At 36.2% G+C, this 12,815-nt stretch overlaps 1 protein-coding gene across 2 annotated transcripts in view; it reads left to right on the top strand.

The window, feature by feature from the left end:
• The window catches only part of CHSY3 (chondroitin sulfate synthase 3), a 291,038-nt gene that overhangs the window by 185,218 nt on the left and 93,005 nt on the right, over positions 1–12,815 (top strand). The window lies entirely within an intron of this gene.

Here is a 12,815-nt window from a genome sequence, read left to right as displayed (position 1 = left end):
GATTGGCAATTAGTTGAGAGAGTCTATCTAAAGACCTGGAATCAATAAAAGGGAGTGTCTGGGTTAAGATAATAAATTGTAGAGACTAAGGTTTTATTATGCAGATGAAACCTCCAGGTAGCAGGCTTCAGAGAGAATAGACTGTAAATGTTTCTTATCACACTTACAGAGTCTGTTCTATCAATCGTAGGATCTCTGTTTTCATGTTAATGCTGGTCAGCTATACCTGAATTCCAAAGAGAAGAAAGTATAATGAGGCATGTCCTATCTCCACTTCCCATCCTGGCCTGAACTAACTTTTCAGGTTAATATTGAAATGCCCCTGGCCAAGGGGGATGGTTCATCAGTAGTTGAGAGGATTAGGGTTTTATTTTGGGTCTACATATTGAAACATTGTATTGTACCCAAAAAATATATACAATTATTATTTGTCAATGAAAACTAAAATTTGTAAAACTTTTGAATTGGAAAATGTAATACATATATTTGATCAAATAATGATATGAATATGTGATATTAAAAGCAGCCTTGAAAATATTATAAATAGGCAAAAATGATTAGACTCAGTGTGAAAAAAATAGTCTATAATTATGATTTTTAAACCAGAGCATCTCCTATCTTTGTTGATATGAACTTATTTTAAAGTACAGAAACTTCATTTTAATAGATTAATTAAGCATCAATAACCAAAAAATATTGTTGCTTTCAAGCGAGTAGTAAAATTTTGCTCATCAGTAGTTACAGTTGGAAAATGGTACAAAATGTGTTCATTGACTTAAATTTTCAGCATCTGATCTATTTGTGACAGGAGAAACACAAGTATTTGTTGAAAAATATTTGTTAAATTGCTGTTACAAGAATAGGCATTGTCTGAGAAACATGATACATGAAACATGATCACTGCTTGATCATGCCTGTTTGATTTCTTCTCATATGTTTAGAAAACTGGATTTATCTTATTTTTTGTATGTGTATAATAATACACATTTCTCTCTGGATAGACATTTGTAGGAAGATGGGTAAAGAAATTGCAGAGCTCTGTAAATTGGCATCCCTGAAGTCCTGATGACAAAGGAAATGGAAGCTTATTACTGTCAGCATGTGTCCAGATAACAACTGGGGACCAACAAATGTTGTTCATCCAATATTTACACTTCAGTGTGAAAATGTAGTTGTAACTGATTGATTGAACCAGCTAAACACAGTAGGGGAAATGCATCTTTATTCTTTCACACTTCGTCTTTCCTTCATGCTCCTAGCTTCAGCCTTTATCCCTTACAGTTCCCATGGCTTGCCTTCACTCCAGGTACTAATACCAAAACTTCAACCTCTTAAAAAATTGAAAGTTTCTGTCTTCCCCTGCTCAGGCCTGCTTTAGCTTCTTCACCATTTGCCCTCCTCTTCCACTTACCAGGCTGCCTCTCCATTGGAGAGTTACAGGAGAGAGAAGAGGTAAGAAAAGGCTTAGGATGGTGTTAGTGCCTTCTGAAAGAGCTAGATATCTAATTGCAGATTATTTCCTTGTGAGGTATGGAGAGCCCTTTACTGGAGTCTTTCAATTCCCTAGCATGCTGAAGACCCCTCCAGTAGGCTCCATCCATAAGTCTCCCACAGTACCTGACTACCAGTGCTTCCACACTAGTCACTTCTCCAGTCCACATGGTCCACACAGGTGAGGTCACATTCAGGAAAACAAGGCTGGTGCCCTTCCTCAAGGATCTCCCTGTGGTGTTTCACCTCTCACCACTGTTGCTTTCCTCTTGCTCTGCACACTCCAGGTGGGCTCCTGATCATTTAAACATTTTTACCTGTGAGCACACACCAATCCCTGCATTCTCCAAATTCTGGAGAACACGTATCACGTTGTTGCATTACTCACTCATTTTTCTCCTCATTGGTTAATGCACGTATTTTATTTACTCAGGATACATATAGATAACATGAGGTTGTTTCCAATTAAGACTGTCATGCCCATTCAGTGTGATAGCAGCAGCAGGACAGAAGGAAGCAATTACATAATGTGAAGTGCCTCCTCTTCTCAGATTAATACTTCCCAACACAGAAACATTGTAAATCTTTTTTGAGAAAAAAGGGGGAACTTTGCCTTTGCCTATGAAATAAGTGAATGAATTATACTGTTTAAAGCAAGTTGTTAGTTTAGCTGGCTAGAAGCTATCTGTCTGACACAAATGTTTTCTTTCCTTTCAGATCTGTGTGTTTTTTTTTTTGTTGTTGTTTTTTCATTTGGGATGTTTTGTTTATGAATTATTTATATCTCTTATTTACCAGGAATGACTTTGGACCATTGCCAAAGCACTAGGTCTGCTGTTTCTGAACGTAAACGCAACACACACACACACACAAACACACACACACTTCTTTACTTTTGTTCTGTTTAATTATGGAGGCTTCTGCTTTCCTCTTATCAGGGCCATGATTCAGTCATTTTAGTATGTAATTATCCCAAGTGTCCTCGATTTAAAAAAGTGAGACTCTGTGTATTTTTGTCAGAATGCAGTATTATTCAGCTATGGAAATCTTTTTCGGCATTTTGTTTCCAGTTGTGCCATTGTGATTCTAAATGTAAACACAAGAATTTGAATTTCTACTTGGTAAAGAGAATTCATCTTGAAATAAATTAACCAAAAAAAAAAAAAAAAAGTGAAGGAAAATTCTAAGTACTCCTTGCCTTATCTGCAAAACAGCTACGGAGAGCTTACATGTTGGATGGCAGGACTATGCCTAATGATCTTTTCAGTATCCTTCTAGGTCAAAGTACCATAATGTAGAACAACAACATGAATTGCTGAAAAAAAATCACTTTTTAAATTTCTAGGTTCTTTATCTGTATGATTAAGATAATTATACTTCATAAAGTTAATAGGACCATGATGTGATATAACAGTACCTGAAACAGCAGGCATGACATAAATGCCTGTTCTCTCTAACAATGCATTATATTTAGGTAGGGGGAAATGCCATTTTAAAAACCGCACTCAAAAAGCACTTCAGGAAAATTTCTAAAAATCTCAATGTTAATGACCTCTTTGCAGAGTTAATTGTTATTTCTTGGTACCCCAGGCTTCATAAAGTTAACTAGCCCCAAGTTCAAAATGAGATCCCATTAATGGTGAAGATCCCTGTTTTGCTGACTCCTGCCCAAGTGAGATCACCTACAGTGGTACTGGGGAGTCCACGGAGAGAGACAATCCCTCTTACTTGTTCTCAGTCGGTGAGCATTTAGGGGATCTGTCAGTTTCTTCCTCTCTGTCCCTGCCGTTTTGAATGAGGTCAGTTGCTGAGCCCTCTGAAGGCCCACAGCATCCTCCCTCTTGCCCTCTGCTGCTGGACCCCACTATGCACTACAGCAGACAGCTCAAGGAGGCAGATGGGCCTATGCTCTGAAAACATAAAAACACTGGGTCTGCCCTAAATTCCTCATGTGTGACATGAGAGAATAATTTTTTCTCTACCCTGCTACCAGTTGTCACACTGTGGAAAAGGGTTTAGTTTTGCGGACAAATCTTGAATTACAGATGCCATATATACAGAAAGCACTGGCAGACCTACACTGCTAATAAGCTAGACCTGCATAAGTGGGCTAAAACCCACTGTGAATTCATCAAAGTCTTGAGTTCGAGTGATGATGTTTAGGTTCACACCTCTTTATAAAATACTTAGAGCTTGGTTTACTGTATAGACTCAAGAGAACTAAATATTCCACTAACCCTAAAATTAAGTATTCTGATTCCTCAAGCTTCCAAAATATGGACAATTTTAATGTACCCAAGAAGTTTCCTGTCCATCTTTCACTTTAAATATTGGCCTTTGCTATAATCTGAACATAATCTGAATCTAATATTTTAACCAAAATGCCAGGGGTTTGGTATAGGTCCTGCTTTTTGCATCACAGCAAACCAATTACTGACACAAGTATTGCTAGGAAAGAAGGCTTTAATCAGGTGCTGTGGCAGAGGAGGTGTGAGATCAGTCTCAAGTCCATCTCCCTGACCAACTAAAATTCAGGATTTATATACCAGGGAAGAAATGGAACCATGTGTAGGAAAACAGGAATTAGGGAGTGGTAAGAAAGAGGAGTTGATCAACAGGAAGCAGGTAGTCAGTTAGGCAATCATAACAGCCAAGGTATCTGGCATCTCATTGTCCAAATCCAATGATCTTGTGAGGATCAGCTCCTAGCTACTCTCTGGGAGTCCTCATGGTTGGGTTCCTTAGAAAGGAACTCAGATAAAACAAATGTAACTTTCTCAAGTTTTAAGACTGGGAGAATCAATTTATATGTTTATTCAAAAAATTATAAATATCATCTCTGTGGGACAATTGGGTCAGTTTCAATCTAAACAATTCCATTGAATTTAGAGAGTTTTCTTATGACTACTTTTGGAAATTCCTAGAAATACAAAGATGAAAAAGGCATAGGTCACTCTCTTCCAGGACCTCCACAGACTATAAGATAATTAAACACAGAAAAACATTTAGATAGATCATGTTTTGTTGTTTTTGAATATACAATAACGCATGTTATCTTGTTTTTGAAACACAAGTACTATTTAGTTTATTTGGTATAACCACATTGAAGTTTTTTGGAATTGTGGTTATTTTAAGAAACTATATATGTTTGGTTGTAAATATTAAATGCTGCTACCCTTATATGACCAGATTTCCCTATCACATAAGAAAATATGCACAAACACTACTAATAATGATAATAGCTATTATTGCTGTTGCATAGTTATTTATACTAGATGCTTCATATGCTTGAACTTGCTTACTTATTACAACAACCTTGAAGGTTATGTGTGATATGATTTATTTTGCATTGAAGGAAACTGATGAGTGATGTAGTCGGTTGCACAGAATCACACACAACTTGCCAGGGCAACTGTAAAGTCAATACTTTAAGCTTTACCTTCTCTGCTTGATTATATCTCAAGAACACAGTATCTTCTTAAGAATGGGTTCATTTTCATCCTTTAATTTTTTTATCCACTTACAGTAACCACCAGGAAGCTTGCTTTGAGAAATTGCTATTTCAGCATAGAAAAAGTCCATATAATGGTGATCAGAAACGATTTTAATTTTTTTCTACTGAATAAAAAGTACCACGTCTCTTCTATTTCCTTCTGTTAACATTCTGGTAATCACTTGCCTTCCATCCCACTTCACCATTATCTACTATTATGCACAATAATAACAAAATATTATAATGCATACAAAAATGCACAAGAGCTTTCTGCATGAGCCATTTGTTGTCAGCAAACTCAGTAAAGGGGCTCAATAGGGATAGACAGTGGCAGCCCTTCTAGTAATTTTTCAGAAGTACTGGATACTTCTCCAAGAAAGCACCACCTTCTTCTATTAGGTGGAGGAGGGAGAGACAAGGCTGGTATTTTCATTCCTTTTCAGTGAATAGATGGTGCTGAACTGTAGACTTCTTAAGAAACTCTAAATGTAAGCATTCAAAGAAAGAAAAATTACCCCTTCAAAAAATCTATGGTGTAATTTTTTATATATTTAGACCTAAATAGTTTTAAATACCAAATCTGAACACTAATGTATTATAAAACAAATGGCAGTTTGTAGCTTTACCTGTTGGACTTTTTCTGTGTACTGACCTTCAGATGCATTTTTACTATAGCATAGTTAAAATGCGCTAGTTAATTCTAATTAATTCCAAACCATATACAAGATATTGGAGTAAAAGCTTGTTTTGATCTGGTGTCAGGAGTGAAGAGTTTGCTATACAGGGGTAACAGAGAAATGTTTGGGGTGACAAAACTGTTCTGGGTAGAACTATGGAGGTAGATACACAGCTCCAGGCATTTGTCAAAATCCATAAACTGTACAACAAAAAAGTGAATGTTTTTCTTTAATTTAAAAAGCCCATTAGGAGGTGGCAGGGGGATAGAACACAGACAGTAACAAATGAATCTAACTATATTACACATGAACCACATAACCACATTGGGGGGTGGTAGGAAGAAAGCAGCTGACCTAAGAAACTTTGGAAAATGATGTTTAGACTGGATACTATAAAGATAAAAGGAACTGTATATATGCATATTAGTAAGGAATTTTGAAAGTAATATATCTGTATACTAGGATTGAACAAATAGCTATTATAGCATAGATAATCGGAGCTAGGAGTCCCACTGTTAGAGTAAGAAGTTACAAAAGAAAGGGGAATGCTAGGATGAGCCCTGTGGTCCTGAAAGAGAGGTGGAGATATTAATATGGATATACCAAAAAATTGTATATAGCATAATTATATTTATATACATATATATACACATATATACACACAGAGGAATAGAAATAGACACAGAAATATAGATGCTTACATATGCATGAGTTCATATACATACCTTTATTTCCTAGTTCTCTTCACTGAGAAGACTAGAAGCAGTGAGTTCCCTAATAGCAATGAGTATGCTCAGTGCTTATAACTTAGTAGTTTCTAAATACAATTCTGCAATAAAAAATACTAGGGGTCCTTGGAGAGCCGTTTGATTCCAGGGCTGGGGCAGGGAAAATACAAGTTGCATCTAGAGCATCTTGCTATACTGGAAAGTGCCAGGTGCTAAACATAAGGGAACCAGGGACGAAGCCTAGTGAAGGGAGCACAGAGCCAACCTGAAAGAGCCTGAGAAATAAAATGATTATAATAGTGTATTATACTCCAAAGAATGGAATAAATATCCATGGCCCCATGCCAATATAAAGAATTGAATCAATGAATAAGGTGGCTAAACAACGGTGCTTTGCAGAAGAATTCCAATTGTAAGTGTAGAAGAAGAGACTATATTAAAATCCAAAATTACAAATAGAAAATCACTGTTAGAATATCACAGTAACAATTGCTGCAAGGCAAGATCCACCAATGGAGGCTAAAATTAATGGGCCAAAGTATAAGCAAAAACAGGATATTTGCATAGTCTCAAAGTATCTCTTTCAAACTATTTAATAATTACAAATGAAAAAAGTAGTAACTTGACAGTGTACAATCTTGGTAGACACTATCCTAGCTGAGGTTAATGTAACCACCAATACGTATAGTCATAATGAACCCCCAATATGACGCACTGTGAAGGCTACATCACCCGTATGGTGTCGTTCCAGATAATGCATGATCTCAATACAATTATGAGAAAACATCAGTCAAAATGATATACAGGAACAATATACCAAATAACTGACATGAAGTGTTCAAAGTTCTCAAGGTCATGAATGATAAAGGGAAGGTTGAGACACTGTTATGGATTCAGGGTGACTAAGGGCATGACAACTAAATGCAATATGGGATCTTGAATTGGATCCTGGAACAGAAAAATTACATGACTAGAAAAACTGGAGAAATATATATTTTATATATATATATATATATATATATATATATATATATATACACACACACACACATATACACACACACACACACACACACACACAGACACATAATTTTTTTGTTTTAGGTGGAGTTTTGTTCTGTCACCCAGACTGGAGTGCAGTGGTGCAATCTCAGCTCACTGCAACCTTTTTCTCCTGGGTTCAAGCAATTTTCTGCCTTAGCCTCCTGAGTAGCTGGGACTACAAGTGCATTTCACCTTACTCAGCTAATTTTTTGTATTTTTAGTAGAGACGGGGTTTCACCGTGTCAGCCAGGATGGTCTCAACCTCCTGACCTCATGATCTGCTTACCTCAGCCTCCCAAAGTGTGAGAAATATTTTTAAAGTTCTGTCGTGCACTTTGGTTAGTAGTATTGTATCAAAGCTCTTAGTTTTGTTAAATCTTCCATGGTTATGTAACATGTTAACGGGGGGAAGCTGTGAAGGATGTATGGGAATTTTCTGTACTATTTCTGCAACTCTTCTATAAGTCTAAAGTTATCTCAAAATAAAGGTTTTTTTTTTTTTAATTTGCTTTGATTTTTTTCACTACCATTGGTTCTTTTCTAAATATGATGAAAGGTGTTGCCAACCATTTTTTTTAAGTATTTTTTTTTAGTATTTTTTTAAAATGAGCAACCACCACCTGCAGTTGAAAGCAGTTGTACCAATTTTTATTTGCAGCAAAATTCAGCCTCTTTATCCCAAGTACAGAGCTGGTTACTTCCAAATGGTCTTAAGGAGGAGGAGAATCTGGAAGGAGTAGGAGCCTGAACTGTCCAAAAAGTATTATTTTTATTCTTTTATCCTTACAGTATTAACATTTTATTGCTATGACTCTTTCTCCTACTATATTTGTTTTGTGATCTATAATATTTTGGTATTTAAATATGATATTTTAGTATTTAGTGTGCTGCTTCCAAGGGTCTAATTTGTTTTTTGCTCCGCTTGTGGGTACACACATATAAAGTAGAGCAATTCTCTTAGATAATTCTATGACAGCTATAATTTTGCTAGGAGATTAAGAAGTTTTGGTTGCCCAAACTGTTAGATAGTATGTAAATTATAGTACAGTAAGCACTGACTTCTGCTTACAGAATGGTCCCTCCAGGGCCCCTAGGTAACCCACTGTATTTGTCATTTTCTAAGTGGTTCTTCCTATTTCCGATGCCAGGCAATAGATACACCAATATTAGGCTCACCAGAGCATCCAGTCAGCCAGTGTGGACAGACAAAACTTGAAGAAAGACTTCTACCCTGTTTTCTGCCTCGCTTTGTGAGCAGCTCCAGGGAAGAGCAGTTCAAACAGTGGCTGCATGGCTTGTATTTCTCCTCCTAGGATGTCACAGGTGAACCTCCAGGAGAGTCTGGGGCTCTCCTGCTACCTGTGAGAATGACTTAATTGACAAAGTGCTCTGCAGGATTTCGCTACCTACTCCTGGCTGTCTTTTGGGCTTCCCTCGTGTTTGGATTTTTGAAACACTGGTCTGACTTTTTAGCTCTTTGGTTTACCTTTCAAATTAATTAAGTGTAACTACATGTTAAGATGTCTACACTGTTTTTTAGTAAATGTTTTTATTTTGAGATAATTGTAGATTCACTTGACATTGTAAGAAATAATACAGGAGGCCGGGCGCGGTCGCTCACGCCTGTAATCTCAGCACTTTGGGAGGCCCAGGAGGGCAGATCACAAGGTCAGGAGATTGTAGCCATCCTGGCTAACAAGGTGAAACCGCGTCTCTACTAAAAATACAAAAAGAAATTATCCGGGCGTGGTGGTGGGCGCCTGTAGTCCCAGCTACTTGGGAGGCTGAGGCAGGAGAATGGCGTGAACCCGGGAGGCGGAACTTGCAGTGAGCCGAGATTGTGCCCCTGCGCTCTAGCCTGGGTGACAGAGCCAGACTCCCGTCTCAAAAAAAAGCGGGGGGTCGGGGGGAATAATACAGGGAAGATGCCGTGTATACATTACTCAGTTTTCCTCCAGTGGAAAAAAAAAAAATCCTACAAAACTATAATGCAATGTCACAATCAAGGAATTGATATTGGTACAGTCAGGATACAGAACATTTTCATCCCTTGAAGAATCCCTCATGATATCCCTTTACAGTCTTACCCTCTTCCCTCCTGCCTTACCCGCTCCTTAGTCTCTGCCAACCTTCAAACTGTTCTCTATATCTATATGCAGTACTTTAAAAAATCATGATTTGTCTGCTTCTCAGAGAGGAACAGTCTTTCTCCTATACCTTGGAAGGTGTACACACCCTCGTTTATTGATATCTGCCAAACCCTAATATGTCTAGTTGGGTGTTTGTGGGAGTTGGTGCATGTGGTTTGGCCTCAGTGCCTGTGATTTTACTCCCAAACCACCAAGGATTAAATTCTCACTCCCTCTGCCCCATGCTGACTGTGTGACCTTGGACAAATCAGACTTCTCTGAAACAAAGTTTTCTTACTAAGGGGAGAAAAAAAAAAGGATAATAATAACGTTTACCTTAAAGTGTTTGGGGTGAACTACATGAGATGATTTAAGCAAATTACTCACTATTACCTGAGGGAGTTGGTTCTAGAAGAGTTTAGAATATGAGGAAAAGGCAAGTGATGTCTATAAACCCAGTTTCCTAACTCCGCTTTCTCAGGCTCAAGAGAAAACTAAAAGCAATAAAATCAATAGAAGGTTATTGACCAAAGGGAATCATTAAGAATCATTAAGATATTCAGAAATTATGAAAAATGAATTAATATTAGAAAGTATCCATGATTAATATTTTAACTTTGAATAACCCTTAATGACATTTGCCTTTAATTATTAGTACTTTCTGAATTTTTTTAACTGTGTTAGTATTTTTCCTTAAAAAATGCCTTTACATTACTGTGTGGGTTTGACTTGCAGCACAACCCTAAAATATGCACCTGGACAGATTTAAATTCATTCTCCACTAAGCATGCAGATCCCAAAAGCAGCTGGGCAGAGCAGTGCCTGTAATTGATATAACATATTGATAAATCAACACATTTATTTTTCCCCCAGTGACTCATGCAGCTGTATACATCTAAAATAAACGGTAATTCTACCTCCCACAAACCAATTTGAAGACTATCTGCTAATGTTTATTTGGTGGTTGATAAAAATGGAATAATTATGTGGAAGTTGTTTTTCTTTCTGGCATTTCCAGTGCTCCTTTCCAAACAGATCTCTTTGAGAGAATATTTGGAAGGCAATGCTTTCCATTCTCCAAATCTCCTTTGATATGCTGGTAGCAATATAGAGAGGCAAGTAGATGTGTTCATTGTTAGTAGTATGTCCTTCTACTAGAGCTGGATAACATTTTAGTACAGATGCCAAGGATGTAGTGACTATGTAAAGTCTTATATATATAATTCTCAAAAATTAGTCTAACAATGACAGTGAGATGGGAATATCCCCCATGTTCATAAGTGAATTATAAGTGAATTAACACATATGTCTATACGTGAATGTGTGAGAATGATTCCATTTTGAATGGAATTTATTCCTTTTACATAGGAGTCATTACCCATGAAAATGGTATTCAGAATTTCATCTTTTCATTTATTTTGCACCGGTGTGAGGAGCTATCTACTCTTATAATTGCATTTGTGAGCACTCTTACAAGTGCATTTGTGTAATTGGGGCAGAGCCAAATAGCGAAACATTTTCATGGGGTCTACTTTGCACAGATTCTCAAGCTAAAATCATGAAGTAAGCTATGGCACATAATATGTCAGTCCCTTAAAGCCAACCTCTGCCAAGCTTTCAGAGTTGACTGTTCAATGTAGCAGAATCTCTGGTGCAGCTGTTTCTAAATGAGACTCATAGACTGAGCAGAACCTAATGTAATGAATGTGTCTGACCTCTGAGTCCCTGGGTATCTTGTCTCCACTTTATTTTAATTGTAGTGATTACACAAAAAAAAATAGAGAAAGTTTTGCAGAGAGAAGTTTAAAAAATAGATACTGTATTTTAGAAAGCATCAATGCTTTCCAAAAGCATTAATTAATAAGAGAATATTTTTGTGAGCACAGAGATAAGGTATGGGAATATTCATAGAAGGGCAGAGATAAAAAAGAAGCTTTCAACATACTCTATTTGAGGAGTTAGATTTCTAATGCATCTATATCCTTGATGCTTATACATACCTATTTATCAAAGTACCTGATTGTCAGCAGATTATTGATGTTTCCCTAGACTCCATCTAAAGTTAAAATGAGAAAGTCAAATTCCCTTAGTGGCAAAAGTTAAATAATGTGGCTATCATTTATTGAGTAATTATTATGGTCCAATTAATAGGGTAAGAGCTTCACATGAATTCTATCATTTAATCCTTAAACTAACTTTATGAAGTTCGTTTTTCTTTGTAAATGTTACCAAAGGAAAATAAGTCTTAAAGAAGGTAAGTAACATACCCAAGTTGTTAGTATTCAGGAAACGTATACCCGTAAATTTGTAATTACCATTTCAACTCTCTTAAATAAGTCTTAGAAAAGGCACAATTTGTTGACTTTTTGATCTAATCAAACATAAACTATGCAAGAAATGAAAAAACTCACCTCAACTTTGCCTTGAAATATAAATGTTTCACTGATCAAGTATACATTTCTCCAGTTGGGTCACCCCAGAGGTATAAGTTCTCTCTTTGCATCTAAATGTATTAAACAGTCCCTCAAGTACTTTTTAATTGAAAATGAAAACCACTAGCAATTGTCTAACAGCTGGAGTATCTGTGAAGAGCTGGCATTCAGTGGACTATTTCTTCATACTCTTATTTTCTTGTGCATGATCACACTGCTATAAAATCTTGATAATTTTTTTTGTCTGAGTATGTTTTTGTTTTTGTTTTTGTTGTTTTTGTATTAATTTAACATTGGCAAAGAGCAATCACAATCAGATTAATGATCAAATAAATGCTGTCTTTTACTGTATCATTTCCTTCATAGAGTAGCATAAAGCAAATTTCTCAAAATCACCATTGATTCAGCAGTTATTACAAGTTTCTCAGAAACACCACAAAGCACAAGCTTTTTCTAAGAAAATTACCAAACAGGTATGATTATGTCAGTTAAGTCTATAAGATATTTTTCAATGTATCCGTTTTTTAAATAACAAATAAAAATTGTATGTATTTATAGTGTATAACATAATGTTTTGATATATGTACACATTGTGGAATGGCTAAATCAAGTCTCGTTATCATATCCATTACCTCATATACATTTTTTGAGGTGAGAATACTTAAAATCTATTTACTGTCTTAGCAATTTTCAAATATACAATATATTATTATTAACTATAGTCACCATGTTATATAACAGATCCCTTGAAATTATTCCTCTTGTCTAACTTATATTTAGAAATTTACATTTAGGTAGATACGTATGTCATGATATCTTAA

The sequence above is a fragment of the Rhinopithecus roxellana genome, chromosome 3, assembly GCF_007565055.1.
Source record: "Rhinopithecus roxellana isolate Shanxi Qingling chromosome 3, ASM756505v1, whole genome shotgun sequence".
Classification (NCBI taxonomy): Eukaryota; Metazoa; Chordata; class Mammalia; order Primates; family Cercopithecidae; genus Rhinopithecus; species Rhinopithecus roxellana.
This window is presented reverse-complemented; position numbering and strand designations above follow the sequence as displayed.